Source organism: Bubalus kerabau, chromosome 10 (genome assembly GCF_029407905.1).
Source record: "Bubalus kerabau isolate K-KA32 ecotype Philippines breed swamp buffalo chromosome 10, PCC_UOA_SB_1v2, whole genome shotgun sequence".
Taxonomy (NCBI): Eukaryota; Metazoa; Chordata; class Mammalia; order Artiodactyla; family Bovidae; genus Bubalus; species Bubalus kerabau.
The window spans coordinates 54,794,135-54,811,913 of NC_073633.1; the positions used below are offsets into that span (position 1 = coordinate 54,794,135).

Genomic DNA, 17,779 nt, shown 5'->3' on the forward strand with positions numbered 1-17,779 from the left:
AAGACTGGCCAAAGAGGCCTGAGCGCCAGCTACAAGAGGCTGGAACAAAGACTCTGATAGGGCCATAACTCCTGGGGCGAAGGCAGTCCGTGTCCCTGCACAGTTGGCGCCGCCAGGGTCCCCGTAAGCCAAGCAGCTGCGCCACCTTCACGCTCAACTCTTACTGGGGCCGAGCTGCCACAGGCAAAAAAAGTCTTCTGTCTGTGCGTGCAGGGTTGCTTCGGTTGCGGCTGACTCTTTGCAACCCTATAGACTGTGGCCTGCCAGGCTTCTCTGTCAGGGAGGGGGGTTCTCCAGGCAAGAATACTGGAGTGTATTGGCCAATACTGGTTGCCATGTCCTTCTAGAGCACTGTATTTCCTGCTGCCCTAGCCGCCAACTCCCCTGAGTACCTGGTGCTGCCAGAACCCCTGCGACCCAAGCAGCTGCACCACCTCCACACCTGGCCCTCACAGGGGCAAACCCAAGTCCTCCAGGGCAGCCTCAGGAGCAAAGCCCAGTGGGCGATGCACATGCAGAGGTGGAAATAAAACCACAATTGAAACCCAGGGGCAGTGTGGCTAAGGAAGAAGACCCAAAACCTTCCCACCAGCTGAACAAGCTGCAGATTAAATCCACACGGTCAACTAGACAGCCTCTGTGTCTTTGGAATATATAAAAAGCCATTGAGCGCTCCCACAAAAGAAAAGGCACTAGTGCTGATAACTGTGGACATTGAAGGCAAGAACACACAGGAATAGGACCATATTAGAGTTGTCCCCACAGCAGGTCCAGAGATGAGCAGTGTTGGAGGGCATCCTAGGGAGGGAAGGTGGACTTTGACTCCCAGTGTGGGAAAGGACTCTTGACAGCAGTGACTCAGTAAAAACATTTATTATTCTTATTTTTTGACTTGTTCTGTAGAATCTTTTGGATTTTTTTCCTCCCCCCGCCCCCTCTGTTTTACTTGTTGATTTTATTGGCAATATGAAATCCAGTTAAGCTTTTGAGTTTTTTTTTGCCCCTCAGTCACATTTTTTTATTGTTGTTATAAACCTCTGCCTCTACAGTGGGCTTTTGCAGTTCTGTGGAGTTTTCCTTTTCCTTTTTTTTCTTTCTTCTTCCATTTTTTTCTTGTCTCTTTTTTATATTTTTAATTTTTAAACCTATTTTATTTTTCTACATTTATTCCTTTGTTTGCCTTTCCTACTGTTCTTTTCCCCTTGCAGTTAATCTTTAATGTATGAAAATCTTCTTCATCTACCTCTATTTAACTTTGCATATCTATTCTTTCTTTCCTTTCTTTCTTTCCTTTCCTCTCAACATATTTGTTAGTTTTGCTTTCATTGCTTTATTCCCCACTTGGCACCTTGCTTTAATTTTGTTTTCCAGTTTGTGCTTTAATTAGTTTCATTCTTAACTGGTAAATATAATTTTTGGTTTCCTTTGTTTGCCAGGTCAATCTACTGTACTCTATTTTTGTTGGACTGTTTTGCTTTGCTCATGGGTGTATCAGAGAAGGCGATGGCACCCCACTCCAGTACTCTTGCCTGGAAAATCCCGTGGAAGGAGGAGCCTTGTAGGCTGCAGTCCATGGGGTTGCTAGGAGTTGGACACGACTGAGTGACTTCACTTTCACTTTTCACTTTCATGAATTAGAGAAGGAAATGGCAACCCACTCCAGTGTTCTTGCCTGGAGAATCTCAGGGATGGGGGAGCCTGGTGGGCTGCCGTCTATGGGGTGGCACAGAGTCGGACAAGACTGAAGTGACTTAGCAGCAGCAGCAGCAACAGCAACAGCAGCAGCATGGGTGTATATGTGTATATTCCATTATTTTAATTATTATTTGCCTGATTTTGGAACTGCCATTATTCTGGGGTTCAACTTTGGTTTCTTGTTTTTGGATATTTGTTTTAATCTCACTTAATTCCATAACAAACCACTTGTGGAATTTTTGTTCCTGACCAGAGATAAACCCCTGATGAGCCTTTCGAGTGGGAGCACTGACTCTAAGACCCTAGACTACCAGAGAACTAACCCTAGGGAGAATCAAATAGTGAGAACTCACACAAAGGAAACCACTTGAATACAAAACCAGCATCACCCAACCACCAGTAGCACCCTGTGCAGGACACCTCATCTAAACAACAAGCAAAACAAAAATACAAACCCAATCATCAGCAGATAGGATTACCACCTCACTCAACCTTGCCCATCAGAGGAAAAACAAATAAACAAACAAAAACTCAGCACAAATCTCACCCTATAGGAAGCTTAACCAAACCACTGGACCAACCTTAGGAGGGCAGAAACCAAAAGGAGGAAAGAATTCAACCTTGAAGCCTGGGAAAAGGAGTTCTCAAACACAATAAGTTAAAAAAAGAATAATGAAAAGACAGAGAAATACTACACAAATGAAGGAACAAACTAGAAACACAGAAGTCCAAAAAATGAAGAGGAAATAGGCAAACTACCTGAAAAATAATTCAGAATAATGATAGTAAAGATGATCAAAAACCTTGAAAACAAAATGGAGAAAATGCAAGAATCAATTAACAAAGATCTAGAAGAATTAAAGAATAAACATATAGAGACAAGCAACATAATTATTAAAATTACAAATACTCTAGAAGGAATCAATAGAATATCTGAAGCAGAAGAACAAATTAGTGAGCTGGAAGATAAAATGGTAGAAATAGATTCAATGCAATCCCTATGAAATTACCAATGGCATTTTTCACAGAGCTAGAACAAAAAATTTCACAATTCATATGGAAACACAGAAGACCCAGAATAGCCAAAGCAGTCTTGAGAAAGAAGAATGGAGCTGGAGGAATCAACCTTCCTGACTTCAGATTATACTACAAATCTATAGTCATCAGTTCAGTATGGTACTGGCACAAAAACAGAAATACAGACCACTGGAACAAGACAGAAAGCCCAGAAATAAGCCCGTGCACCTATGGGTACTTTGTTTTTGACAAAAGAGGCAAGAAGATACAATGGGGCAAAAACAGCCTCTTCAATAAGTGGTGCTGGGAAAACTGGACAGCTACATGTAAAACAATGAAAATAGGACACTTCCTAACACCATACACAAAGATAAATGCAAAATGGATTAAAGACCTAAATGTAAGACCAGAAACTATAAAACTCTTAGAGAAAAACATAGGCAGAACACTCGATAAAGCAAGATCCTCTATGACCCACCTCCTAGAGTAATGGAAATAAAAACAAAAGTAAACAGGTGGGAGCTGATTAAACTTAAAAGCTTTTGCACAGCAAAGAAAACTATAAGCAAGGTGAAAGGACAACCATCAGAATGGGAGAAAATAATGACAAATGAAACAACTGACAAAGGATTAATTTCTAAAATATACAAACAGCTCATACAACTCAATACCAGAAAAACAAACAACCCAATCAAAAAGTGGGAAAAAGACCTAAACAGACATTTCTCCAAAGAAGACCTACAGATGGCTAACGAACACATGAAAAGATGCTCAACATTGCTTATTACTGGAGAAATGCAAATCAAAACTACAATAAGGTATTACCTCACACCAATCAGAATGGCCATTATAAAAAGTCTACAAATAATAAATGCTGGAGAGGGTATGGAGAATAGGGAATGCTCTTTCACTGTTGGGAATGTAAATTGAACAGCCACTATAGAAGACAGTATGGAGATTCCTTAAAAACTAGGAATAAAACCAACTTATGACCCAGCAATCACACTCCTAGGCATATACCCTGAGGAAACCAAAATTGAAAAAGACACATGAATCCCAATGTTTATTGCATCACTATTTACAATAGCTAGAACATGGAAGCAACCTAGATGTCCATCAACAGATGAATGGATAAAGAAGTTGTAGTACATATACATAATGGAATATTCAGTTCAGTTCAGTCACTCAGTCATGTCCCACTCTTTGCGACCCCATGAATCACAGCACGCCAGGCCACCCTGTCCATCACCAACTCCTGGAGTTTACCCAAACTCATGTCCATCATCGAGTTGGTGATGCCATCCAGCCATCTCATCTGTCGTCCCCTTCTCCTCCTGCCCCCAATCCCTCCCAGCATCAGGGTCTTTTCCAATGAGTCAACTCTTACTCAGCCATAAAAAGGAATACATTTGAGTCAGTTCTGATGAGGTGGATGAACCTAGAACCTATTCTACAGTGAAGTGAGTCAGAAAGAGAAAGATAAATATCGTATTCTAACATATATATATGGAATCTAGAAAGATGGTACTGAAGAATTTATTTACAGGGCAACCATGGAGAAACAGACATAGAAAATAGACTTATGGACATAGGGAGAGGGGAGGAGAGGGTGAGATGTATGGAAAGAGTAACATGGAAACTTACATTTGCTGTATGGCTCAGGAAACTCCAACAGCCTCTGTATCAACCTAGAGGGGTTGGATGGGGTGGGAGATGGGAGGGAGGCTCAAAAGGGAGGGGATATATGTATACCTATGGCTGATTCATGTGGAGGTTTGACAGAAAACAAAATTTTGTAAAGCAATTATCCTTCAATAAAAAATAAAAAGAAAAGAATAATGCAAGTTAGGCTAAAAATAGGGGTTTTTCTCAAATGTCTCCTCCTATGCATATTAGATTTGATTCCTCTCATCCAAAATAGACGTTTTCATGTGCTTGAGGGCAAAGTTCAAAGAACTGCCTACAAAGTGGAGACTTTCTGCTTCCCCCCACAGTCTGGTGTTGACCTCAGAAGGGATGGGGCTGAGCAGTATTTAGGCTTTGTTTCTTCCCATCACACAGTTTGACCAGCAGACAGAAAAGTGGAGGGAGAAGGCAGGGCTGGGCAGGCGCTCCCAGCCCCTGGTCTGGGTGGTCCACACCCCCCGACCAGGTATGAAAGGAAATTCAAAAGACAGACTGGCAAAAGGAAGGCCCCCAGAGAACCATTCCAGACGCTGCCTGCTGTCTCCCCCGAATGGACCAATGGCTGCCTAGTGTTTTCCAAAACCAACAGAAACAGCATGTGGAATTTGGTCTCATATTCTGGATTCCAGCGTGTCCTCCACAGTCCACTGTCCAAACCGTTTCTTGAAGTAAAGAACCATCTGGGGATTTGACTTTTCTCCCAATTTCACTTTGTAAAGGAAGGAAAAGGGCACCAGGCAGGCTTGCATACTTTGGCAGCTGATAATAAGAACTCTGATTGTATTCTTGGAGAAGTTAAAGATAAATTCATGCAGTGTAGCCATGGGAACTTATTAAACTAATTAAACTATGAATGAGAAGATATAATTTTTTTTTCTCCCCTGACCCACATGGTGGGGCTGGACAGGACTGTTACATTGCACAGCTCCAGATGACACCCTTCACATTGCAGCCTATGTGAATGGTATGTCCCCTCAGAGTTACACAGTGCATGGCCTGAGCAGCCATACATAACAGCCCTATATGGTGACCCTGGGGGCGTGTGAGATGGCCTGCTAAACCTTTGTGTCACATTGTTGGCTTCCAGATTAGAGTTGGAAGACAAATCTTAAGAAACAGATGGCTAAAGCTCTCAAGGCCTCATCTTTACCATGGACTCTGATCTTTGGCCCTGTCTTACCGGGATATGCACCAATGATTGTACATACGATTCTTCCCAGTAGGTGAAATTCCCTTGGCATAAATTATTGGTAAAGATAGCTGGAGCAGAGGAAACCAGGCTCACAAAGTGGCTACATTTAGCAAGAAAAATGATTTGAGGACAGAAATCTTTTAAATCAATTTTTAGTTTTTAAAATGACTCCAATCTCCAGGCCTCTCCCCACATTTTGACAAACGGCTTTGGCTTCTTATCCACATCAGTTTATCTGACCTCCTTTTTCCATCAACTACCAAAATGAAAACTGCGCTGCTCGAGAGAGAGAGGGAGCAATTTTAAACATCTCTTAGCAATGAGGCAGAACATGCTATAGCCATCAAGTTCTAGTTGTTCATTCTATTTATTGAAAAAAGCCTGTAGCCTGATTTCTTTTATGCGAGTACATTTGAGCAAGCAAAGTTTATAGAGATGACTTATCTCATTACATTAGAAGAGTGATTTGCTATCTCAGCATCTATAAGCAATTTTAACAGACATTTCTGGATGAAGAAAAGCTTTTGTAAATATATGCGAAAGACACGATTTCATCAAGCATTAAATTGGAGGTGCCCTGGAAAAATATTACATTTGTGCATTCAATTAGCTTGATTGTGGCTGAATTTTGTCCACTGAAGGCAGCATTTCTACAGAAAAATGGGAGCATTCCCTATGTCAGCAGGTTTCTTAAAACAGAAAAAAACACACTTCCCCCTTTGCAAGTCCTCTTCTGCATTTGTGCTGTTACCAGCTCTGTGTCCCTAATCATCCTGCTCAGTCTCATTCTCCACAGTATAGGGTAAAGGGAGAGTGAACCAGAAGCCATGTTATATAGGCTTTAGAGAAATCCCAACCCAAGGATTCTACCATTAAGTAGCCTATGTCTAGTCTGAAAGCTAGGTAGGCTCTAGGCAAAACTGGGACTGATTAAGGATAGACTTAAGTTCTCCAAACTCCCCTGCTTGGTCTCTGCAGGGCCTCTCTCTCCTTTCAGTGTCTGTAGGATGCTGGTGAAATCTTGACAGCGTTGTTAGCCATGTCTCTTTCTTGGAGGTAAGTTTATAGGATAGGCTTTATCTTGGAATGAAAGCTTTGTTCCCGTATCATAGAAACAAAAGGAGTTAGTGAAGAAATGGAGAATGGCTGGGGTTCAAGAGGGCATTCTTAAACCCCTGAAATCACAATAGAGAAGTGGGCTGAGTATTTAGAATGGTCACTAGCCCTTCCCTGCAACCCTTGTTGTTCGGTAATAGAACCATTAGTTTTCTATTAATAAGAAACAAACCATAAAAGACGTTATGTCAATGGAACCTGGCTGTGGAGGTGACTGTCCTTTTTAAGTAGTAGGTAAGGACAATTAGAACTTTCCTAGCTGTAATCCATTAGAGCCCAAGGCTATAATACTTCCAAGTATGATTAATTATTAAAGATAATAATTTTAAAAGATTAATTAATACCAGGATTAGCAAGGAGTTTGGATCAGGAATACATAAATATTTCAAACAAGTTTTAGGTTTCTATATCAGCAAGATTACCATATTTCTTGGATTCCTGAGCTTGGGAAAACCATCTTGGTCTTAAAGGATCACCTTTGTCCTAATATGAACTAATAGATATGAGTTAATATATAGATATGAACTCATCTATGACTAATAGATATGAACTCATCCATGACTAAGAAACATTTTAAAGTCCAGAGTTGAGCAGGTAATACAGGATCTGTCAGTCATTCACTTATTCATTTATTGACTTATTAACATATTCAGTAGAAAGCCTGCTATATGCTGGTGACTGAACTAATCACTGAGAATTGGAAGAAGAACAAGGCAGTGCTGACCATATAGAGTGATAAAGGCTAGGATGGAGGCACAGGTAAGATACTTGGTGGTCCACAGTAGCTGATTCTCACCTGGGATAAAACATCCGGAAGGGTTTTGTAAGAAGTAGTCCTTAAAGCCTTTGAATTGTGGTGCTGGAGAAGACTCTTGAGAGTCCCTTGGACTGCAAGGAGATCAAACCAGTCAATCTTAGAGCAAATCAACCCTGAATATTCACTGGAAGGACTGATGCTGAAACTGAAATTCCAATACACTGGCCACCTGATGCGAAGAGCCAACTCAGTGGGAAAGGCCCTGATGCTGGGAAAGAATGAAGGCAAAAGGAGAAGAGGGGGGCAGGGATGAGATAGTTGGATGACATCACCAACTCAGTGGACATGAGTTTGAGCAAAATCCAGGAGATAGTGAAGGACAGGGGAGTCTGGAGTGCTGCAGTTCATGGGGTCACAGAGTTGGATACAACTTAGCAAATGAACAACAAGAACAATCCTTAAAACAGGAATTTTATTATTTTTGTACTTTTTTCCTGACATACAGGAAAAAGACAGCAGAGTCACTATAGGAAGTTCAAAACTACAGAAAAGTATAAAGGAGAAAATCTGAATCAACTGGAACTCCAACTAGAACTAATCACACTGTTAGCATTTTGGCAGGACAACCTTTTGAGAATGAGCTCTTGTTTCCGTGGCAGTAAGTTCATCAGGATAGAGCAAGAGGCAGGTTTCCTTCCCCATCCTGAAAAGGGAAGACCGAGGTTCAGGCAGTAAAAATCAGGCTCCCCTTGCTTCATGGAAGATTTAGGCAGCTTTTGAGTTTCCAAAGTCCTGTTCAAGAAGATGTATACCTGGATTGTCTTCAAGGGAAGGGTTCTGGAGTAAAGGAAGAAGCAACTAGCCTTTAGCAAGCAGCCTGGCCCTGGGACAGCGGGGTTCAGAGACTGAACACGGCAGTGCCCAGGGATGAGGAACAGTACCAACATCCACACAGCGCCTGGAGTGTCCTGACCTCTGACGGGGGAGCCTGGGTGTTTGCAGGGAATTAAAAACTTGCCCACCACAGTACTGGTTCTATCTGGGAACAGCTTAGTGACTGGTGTAGTGAATGGGGGAATGAGGCCCTGCCTAATGGTAAAATCTACTTTCCAGTCTTGCTCTGATTCAATACTATTTCTTCCCTCAGTCACCAGGACAGCCCCCATGCCAGGATGAATTGCTGGAAGGGAATCTTTTTATGTTTACCTCTTGACTTTTTTCTCTTTTGAAATTTTATAATTTACAATATTCGTTCCATATAAATCCTAAGTATTCCAGATACTTCAGAGCTCCATGATTTAGATCTAACTTTGTGCTTTGAAGAGCCTAAGTTAGGGGTTCCATTTAGAATCTTCAAGCAAGAGAAGGAAGACGACGGATGCTCTCTGGATAGTGTATTCCAAATTGCTGGGAAAACAAACCACAGAAAATTATTTCAGAGCATAGATGAAACAGAGGAGGAGGTGGAATCAAAACTTCTCAGCTCTTCAGTGGGATAACTGCCAGTTCTATCTTAATGTGAGCTTTCTGCATAGTTCACATCTAGTTTCTAATATGAACAGATGCAGAGAATGCGCATTGGCCTTATTCCTAGCCTCTGTATCCTTTGTTTATTCCCTTGGCCAAGACCTCCAAATCTGCACATAGAAATCCAGGCCTTTGCTGGCCTGAGCATGGAATATTTCACCAGCTTTGTCTTCCACTTAGCACTATCCCACTCAGTCTCACGTGGCTCAGCTCTTCCAGGAAGAGACTATTTGCTTCCTCCTTTCACCCCAGAGCCCTCCCCTTTGAGAGAACCTGCCTCTCCTGAGCCCAAAGGGCTCCCTCAGCTTGTATATCATGTTCCCACAAACCCTGCAGGTTGCTTTCCTGACTAGATGGTGATCAGCTTACACCCTGAAGCGACAGAGACTGAGACAACCAAAGTTAACAAAATAAGGTGGAAATCATGCTTCCTACAAAATCAGTTGGCTTTGTAACTGTCTTTTCTCCTGGTCTAGCAACTGCTTTCTCCCATGTGAATACAAGTATTTATTGCCTTGTACTTGAAATGGAAAGGCAAATTTTGAGGTTCAAGGAATGGGCAATTCTGAGAGGGCAGGGGCTCTGGAAGAACAGTGGTTGGTCAGCACAGGCTGTACTCTTGAAACGACTTGATCTTTCTTCCCTCTGAGAACATAACCTCTAGGTCAGTTTGACGTTTGCAAGCCTGGTGGCCACTCTCTCCCACTGAGGCAGCCTGTACAGTGAGTTCAGTACTGTGCTGGGATGAAATGTCCATCAGTTTAAAAATCAACCACAGCTATTCTTGGGGCTGGGCTGGTTCCCCATCCCATTTTTAGCAGGATGGGGCTGTGGCCATGGGGCTCCTGCTAAGCTCTGGGACTGTCCAGGAGGTGGGCACTGGTGCCCACTGGGTGGGGTAGGGAATGTGCAGTAGGAACCCTGTGCATCAGGGCTCAGTGTCTGCACATGGGCTTTACACGAAGAGCCAGCTGTGTCCTCCAGGCAGCAGGGAGCCGGGAGAAGATCGTGGGATATAGGGTCTCAGGTTCACACTGCAGGGCTGGCCCAGGAAGCCAACTTTGGGGGAGACTGCAGTTCTCCTCTGTTACTGTGATCGAAGGCCTCCTTCAGGTGGAACTGCTGGTCTCCAAGAAGTGAGCAATGCAGAGGGCTGGCTAATGCCAGATCCGTGCCTCACAGTGGACTGGGCCCTTGCCTCCCTTTTCTCAGACCAATGAAGCCTGTTGCTTCTTGGAAGCAGGAGCGGATATCAGCCACATGGGGCTGTCTCGCCCGGAATCCATCTGTAGTGCAGGTGGGCCGTGCCGGCCTGAGAGGCCCACGCCAGACACTTAGCAGGGTGTGATCAGGCGCAGATGGCGAGGAACTGGCACTGGAGGGCTTGGTAGGTACCTTCAAGGTGGAGGAACACGACTGTATCTGAGCTGCCGTGGTCCTTAGCTGATGCTTAGCACTGATATTTAGCTCAACATCAGCACCGTAGCTGCTCTTGAGCACTGATTTCCCACACTGGCTGACGAGCGCTCTCTGGTTTCAGTCTTCTCTGGTGAAATGCGTTTTGCAGCAGCAACCCTCAAGATATTCCAAGTAGAAAGCCTCCTATCTTCCCCTGGAGGAACCACACTTGCTGGCGAGTGGGCAGGTGAAGGAGAAGCTATGTGGGCGGGACGCGCCCCTCTGTCCCCTAGGCAACCTCGCCTAGAGCCCTGGGCCGGGGCCTGAAGCACACGGGGAGGTGGGCGGGGAGCGAGCGGAGCACGCCCCAGGTTGCCAAGGAGTTGGGTGGGGGTGAGGGTGCGAGTGGCTCCGCCCACGCCACGTGCAAGTGCCCACGGCTGCCCTCCCGCAGGTGAGACTCATCACAACTCTGCTTAGTCCTGCATGCTCGGCGTCCTGTGGGCCGCTCGCCATCCTAGCAGCCTGGCGGGGAAATTTTGCGCTGTGCCTGAGGATAACTCAATAGGCAACGTTACTGGAAACTAAATTCTAGACGTTTAACTGGAAGAGCCAGGTAAGATAGGTCATTTGACCCTTGAACCACGCGTGGGCTAGGGGAGCTGATCTCCCATGGAATGGAAATCCCTCATGCTCTATCTATCGCTGTCTTGAAAACAAAGGAATTGGTACACGATTCACCTAAGAGCTGGAAGCTTAAAGAATTTAGATAGAATCCGAATTCAAGCCCTCGTTGTTGTTCAGTCGACTCTTTGCGACCCCCATGGACTGCCTGCAGCACGCCAGGCTTCCCTGTCTTTCGCTGTCTCTCGGAGTTTGCTCAGACTCATGTCCATTGAGTCGATGATGCTATCCAGCTATCTCATGCTGTCCCCTTCTCCTCCTGCCTTTATTTTTTTCCATATTCAAGGCCTAGTTCTTTGGATCCCGCATAGCGTGATCTCTAATTGAATGCACACTTTCCCCCACACTTAATTAAAGATCTATATAGTGAAAACACAGGTACTGTTTATGTTGGAAAAAACCTACCTGTAAGCACAGTTCAAACTGCCATTCAAACCTGTCTTGCTCAAGGGTCAGCTATATTTTAGGGTGAAACTTTGGCTTAGATATCAAAGGTTTATGAGGGCTCCCTTTTCAGAGGTGAGTTAAATAATCAATCAGTCATTTTCTACCACAAAGAATACAGATTTGGGGGTGCCCAGTGGGTAGCCTGTGTCTAGATCCAGGTCTGCTGCTGTAAGTCAGATGGCTGAAGTTAAAGATAATCGTAGAAACTGTAGGGATTAGCAGGCCACCTAGATTCAGGGGAGTTTTGGTCCCACAAGATCAGCAAACACGGAAAAGGCCAGAAGCCCGCAGTGTGTGGTGTCTATTTCAGATGGAAGTGTTAAACCAGCGTGGTGAGTCTTACCTCCAGGCAGGGCTTTCACTCTTGTTCCTGGGGCCAGGCTCCTAGGAGTCACTTCTGGGGACATCACAGAATGTGTTATATAAATGAGAAGTAGGTTTATGGATGGGGAATTTTATAATCATGTATGTAGAGTTTCCATGCCTCACAAATATGTGTGTAAAATATTTCTAGGAAATGAAGTGTATATGGTGGCTCTTCCTGAACCGTTCTCTCCTCCTGTTCTGCAGCCTGCCTTGCTGGGGCCAAGGAGTAGAAGGAGGCCTTTTACAATGAAACTCCTCTGTAAGCTGCTTCTTTTTCTTTCTTTCTTTTTTAAAAACAGTTTAATCATATAAAATCAACTTGACTGTCACATATACAGTATAACCTAAAAAGTAACCTTTCTGCTTTAGACAAATAGAAGCAATTGTTACAGTGGGCTCCACAGCTCTAAGTTTCTTTCCTGACTGTAATAGTAACATGATGTAGAAAACATGAAAAATATTTTTTAAATTATGAAGAAAAACATGTAAAAATAACAGGTATCCAGTGAAAACCATTGTTAACATTTAGGTCTAGTATAGCTTTTTTTTTTTTTAATCCCCATGCATGTTTAAAGATATTAGAGAACACAAGGTATATTAAGTTTGGGGACCTGCCTTCACTAAATATGAGAACATAAAACATAAGCATTTCCCCACATTGTTATGAAAGCTTTATAAATGTCCCCGCTGAGTTTCGTAGCATATAAGGAGGCTTGCTAGTGGGCCTGAGTCATTGCTGGGTGTAGGGTTTTAGTCTCTGGACTTGACCGTGAAGCAGAGATGGGTCTCTGCAGATAGGCATGGGAGGGAGGTTTGGGGAGAAGAGGCAGTGAAGGAGCAAGAGGAGAGGCAGAAAAAAGAAGGCACAGGGAAAGGGGAGGAAGCACCTTTTTCAGGCTGCACCCACAGAGCCAGAGACTAAAGATCCGTTAGTGTGGGCTGAGCCCAGGAGACAGACTGAGCTGATTAGAGAAGGAAAAAACCCGTATCTCTCCCATAGAGGTTGGCTCTCTCTGAATTAGACTGTATTGCTTGAACCTGGCTCTCTATGAATTAGATTGTATTGCTTAAACCTGGAGTAATTACCTATTGAATATTTTTTGGGCACTGATATTGATGCTTGATGGGTTAAGAGAAAAACTGTTATTCCCTCCTTCACAATAAGGAACCCAGTATAGAGATTTTATACGTTCTGAGTTTTTCTGTTTAAATCTATATACTACCAGGACGTTTGTTTTATCAATCAGTCCACACTGGCTAGCTTGTAACAGCAGCAATCTCTTGAGCTAACTCTGTGTCAAGTGCTGTGTTATGTGTTTAACATAGATTATGATGTTTAATTCCTCTAGCATGCCTGGAAATAGGTATCATGAGCCCATTTGACTGACGAGAGAACTGAGGCTCAGCAAGTTCGACTTTCCCAAAATCTTATGGCCGGTAAGAAGTGGAACCCAAATCTCTTACTCTCTTACTCAAACAGAGTTGGTAATTAACTTATCCACTGCCTCTGCAGCAGAATTTTAATAAAAATGGAAGAAAAATCTGTTCATTAATTTTGTGCGTGTGCATGTGTGTGAAATGGGAAAAGACTATTAACACTTCTTATAGCAAACTTTTAATCTTAGAGAATAGTTTAAGATTTACAAAATTACTGTGAAGATAGTAAAAGAGTACCTGTATTCCCACATCCAGTGTTCCCTTTTTAAAAACATGAGAGTGTGATATGTTTGTTACAATGAATAAACCAACATTGATATATTGTTATTAATTTAAATCCATAGGTTATTGAGTTTTCCCCTTACGTCCTTTTTCTGTTCCATGATCCCACCCACGATATGATATGTAGTAGTGTCTTCTCAGGCTCTTTTATATGGTAGTTACTCAAACTTTTCTTGTTTTGGGTAACTTTGGCAGTTTTGAGGATTGCTGGTCAGATATTTTGTAGAATGTTCCTCAGTTGGAATTTGTCTGATGTTCTCCTCATGATTAGATTAGTATATTTTTGGAGGAAGTCTACAGAGGTAAGATGCCATCTTCCTCATCTTGTACCAAAGGTCCTCCCATCACTGTAACATCACTTAGATGTTAATGTTGATCATCTGTCTTCGGTTGTCTGTCTTACTCCTTCCTCTTGTTTCCATGCTGTCCTCTGTGGAAGGAAGTGACTTAGGAAGTGACTTAAGAAGTGCAGGGTTACGTGCCATCTCCTTGAGGATGGAGTATCTGTATGTTATTTGGAATTCCGCAGAGTGGATTTGTCTCCTTTCCTTTTTTATTTATTTAATTAGTACTTTATATCAGTATGGCCTCATGGATACTTATTTCATGTTTTAGGTTGTAATCCAACACCACTTAATTTTCTTGCTCCAATTGTTCCCATTTTGGCCATTAGGAGCTCTTTCAGTTGACTCCTATTGTTGCAGGAAAGGGGACCCCTTCTGGGGCCTGAAAGGAGGCTCTTCTCTAACACTCAGAAATGAATTTCTAAAGAGAATTCAGCACATTCAGCACATGTGCTGACAAAGCAAGAGACTTTATTGGGGAGGGGCACCTGGGCCGAGAACAGGAGAGTAAGGGAACCCAGGAGGACTGCTCTGCCACGTGGCTCGCAGTCTTGGGTTTTATGGTCATGGGGTTAGTTTTTGGGCTGTGTTTGGCCAGTCTCTCTGACTCAGGGTCCTTCCTCACGGTGCATGCATTGCTCAGCCAAAGTGGATGCCAGCAAGAAGGATTCTGGGAGGTGGTAGGACAAGTGGCGTCTCCTTTTGACCTTTGACCTGGATTCTTCCGGTTGGTGGTGGCTTGTTAATTCTGTGTTCCTTACCAGAGCTTCCTGTCATAAAATAATTCATGCTGATGATTCAGTCAGTGTGTTTCCCACAACACTGTGTCCCTATGACACATCAATTTTTTTCAGCAGTTCTTTATTTCTTGGAGCTACACTATGTTCCAAACTCATCTTGTATATTTCCTGCTCCAGTCCTTGAATCGACCACTTCTCCAAGCAGCCCTGGTTCCTTTCATGGAGAATAGTATTAGAAGCCAGGATCTGGGCATTAGGTATGCTCACTGCTGTGGGGATGGCATTGCTTCTAGGTCCTCTCAGCTGAAAGAGCAAGGAAATATATGTGGGTATACTAATCTGTGTATATGTGAAAGTGGCTCAGTCATGTCCAACTCTTTGCAGCCCCATGGACTATACAGTCCATGGAGTTCTCCAGGCCAGAATACTGAAGTGGGTAGCCATTCCCTACTCCAGGGGATCTTCCCAACCCAGGGATGGAACCCAGGTCTCCCACATTGCAGGCAGATTCTTTTACCAGCTGAGCCACAAGGGAAGCCCAAGAATACTGGAGTGGGTAGCCTATCCCTTCTGCAGGGGATCGTCCTGACCTAGGAATCAAACCGGGGTCTCCTGCACTGCAGGCACATTCTTTACCAACTGAGCTGTGAGGGAAGCCCTATCTGTGTATCTACACATGCCTATAAAATTTTCTGTATGTAACTATCTATGTGTATTAAGCTAAGTATGAGTGCATACTAATATCACCAGCTCCAGTCCACCACTGCATGGCTCATTCTAGCCATCTCCCCTTCTTTATCTGTAAATTCATGCTCCAACAATGAGAAATCTGGTTCCTGTCATCTGCCATCCTTTAACTTAGTTGTTTAATTCCAGTATATGTGTATAGATACTAGAATTATTAACCCGTATCCCCAAGGAAAAGTCTTTATTGACTAGAGTAAAATGCTGTGTGCAGTTTCTGTTTCCTTTGGTGTTATAGATTCTACTCATTTTCAGAGTTACCAGGATTAGCATTATTCCCCCCACCCACGCCAGCCTATTTAATAAAGTTGTTTCATACATTTGTGATACAGTTGGGTTCAGTTCAGATCAGTCACTCAGTCGTGTCTGATTCTTTGTGACCCCATGGACTGCAGCACTCCAGGCCTCCCTGTCTATCACCAACTCCTGGAGTTTACTCAAACTCATCTGCATTGAGCCGGTGATGCCATCCAACCACCTCATCCTCTGTCGTTCCCTTCTCCTCCCACCTTCAATTTTTCCCAGCATCAGGGTCTTTTCAAATGAGTCAGCTCTTTGCATCAGGTGGCCAAACTTGGGGTTTCAGCTTCAACATCAGTCCTTCCAATGAACACCCAGGACTGATTTCCTTTAGGATGGACTGGTTGGATCTCCTTGCAGTCCAAGGGACTCTCAAGAGTCTTCTCCAGCACCACAGTTCAAAAGCATCAATTCTTTGGTGCTCAGCTTTCTTTATAGTCCAACTCTCACATCCATACCTGACTACTGGAAAAATCATAGCCTTGACTAGATGGACCTTTGTTGGCAAAGTAATGTCTCTGCTTTTTAATATGCTACCTAGATTGGTCAGGAGTAGGCAATGGCACCCCACTCCAGTACTCTTGCCTGGAAAATCCCATGGATGGAGGAGCCTGGTAGGCTGCAGTCCATGGGGTCGCTAAGACTCGGACACGACTGAGCGACTTTGCTTTCACTTTTCACTTTCATGCATTGGAGAAGGAAATGGCAACCCACTCCAGTGTTCTTGCCTGGAGAATCCCAGGGATGGGGGAGCCTGGTGGCTGCCATCTATGGGGTCACACAGAGTCGGACACGACTGAAATGACTTAGCATAGCATAGATTGGTCATAAGTTTTCTTCCAAGGAGTAAGCGTCTTTTAATTTCATGGCTGTAGTCACCATCTGCAGTGATCTTGGAGCCCAAAAAAATAAAGTCTGCCACTGTTTCCACTGTTTCCCCATGTATTTGCCATGAAGTGATGGGGCCAGATGCCATGATCTTAGTTTTCTGAACATTGAACTTTAAGCCAACTTTTTCACTCTCCTCTTTCGCTTTCATCAAGAGGCTCTTTAGTTCTTCTTTGCTTTCTGCCATAAGGGTGGTGTCATCTGCATATCTGAGGTTATTGATATTTCTCCCGGCAATCTTGATTCCAGCTTGTGCTTCTTCCAGTCCAGCGTTTCTCATGATGTACTCTGCATATAAGTTAAATAAGCAGGGTGACAATTTACAGCCTTGACGTACTCTGTTTCCTATTTGGAACCAGTCTGTTCTTCCATGTCCAGTTCTAACTGTTGCTTCTTGATGTGCATACAGATTTCTCAAGAGGCAGGTCAGGTGGTCTGATATTCCCATCTCTTTAAGAATTTCAACAGTTCCACTGGTGATCCACACAGTCAAAAAAACAGAAATAGATGTTTTTCTGGAACTCTCTTGCTTTTTTGATGATCCAACGAATATTGGCAATTCCATCTCTGGTTCCTCTGCCTTTTCTAAAACCAGCTTGAACATCTGGAATTTCACCGTTCACGTACTGTTGAAACCCGGCTTGGAAAATTTTGAACATTACTTTGCTAGCATGTGAGATGAGTGCAATTATGCAGTAGTTTGAACATTCTTTGGCATTGCCTTTCTTTGGGATTGGAATGAACACTGACCTTTTCCAGTCCTATGGCCACTGCTGTGTTTTCCAAATTTGCTGGCATATTGAGTGCAGCACTTTCCCTGCATCATCTTTTAGGATTTGAAATATCTCAGCTGCAATTCCATCACCTCCACCAGCTTTGTTCATAGTGATGCTTCCTAAGGCCCACTTGACTTCACATTCCAGGATGTCTGGCTCTATGTGAGTGATCATACCATCATGATTATCTGGGTCGTGAAGATCTTTTTTCTATAGTTCTTCTGTGTATTCTTGCCACCTCTTCTTAATATCTTCTGCTTCTGTTAGATTCGTACCATTACTGTCCTTTATTGAGTCCATCTTTGCATGAAATGTTCCCTTGGTATCTCTCATTTTCTTGAAGAGATCTCTAGTCTTTCCCATTCTATTGTTTTCCTCTATTT

The 17,779-nt window shown here is 43.4% G+C and overlaps 2 long non-coding RNA genes across 52 annotated transcripts in view; one reads left to right on the forward strand and one right to left on the reverse strand.

Annotated features, from left to right (window-relative positions):
• Positions 1 to 7,915: 7,915 nt before the first annotated feature.
• Positions 7,916 to 10,524, reverse strand: LOC129621382 (uncharacterized). 2 transcript variants are annotated; one of them, XR_008699318.1, is made up of 3 exons: positions 10,386 to 10,524; positions 8,670 to 8,870; positions 7,916 to 8,166 (listed from the first exon to the last, which is right to left on the reverse strand). It is a non-coding gene; the product is annotated as an uncharacterized LOC129621382 (long non-coding RNA). The 2 variants fall into 2 exon arrangements; XR_008699317.1 differs by having other exon boundaries at positions 7,916 to 8,300.
• The window catches only part of LOC129621379 (uncharacterized), a 454,544-nt gene continuing 447,123 nt past the window's right edge, over positions 10,359 to 17,779 (forward strand). For 11 of the 50 annotated variants that reach the window (XR_008699285.1, XR_008699282.1, XR_008699299.1 and 8 more), the window contains exons 1-3: positions 10,778 to 11,004; positions 12,034 to 12,144; positions 13,235 to 13,322. This is a non-coding gene — a long non-coding RNA (uncharacterized LOC129621379). Of the gene's footprint in view, positions 10,378 to 10,510; positions 10,636 to 10,767; positions 11,005 to 12,033; positions 12,145 to 13,234; positions 13,323 to 17,779 lie in introns of those variants that run through there. The other 39 variants (XR_008699266.1, XR_008699293.1, XR_008699309.1 and 36 more) reach the window with 17 other exon arrangements.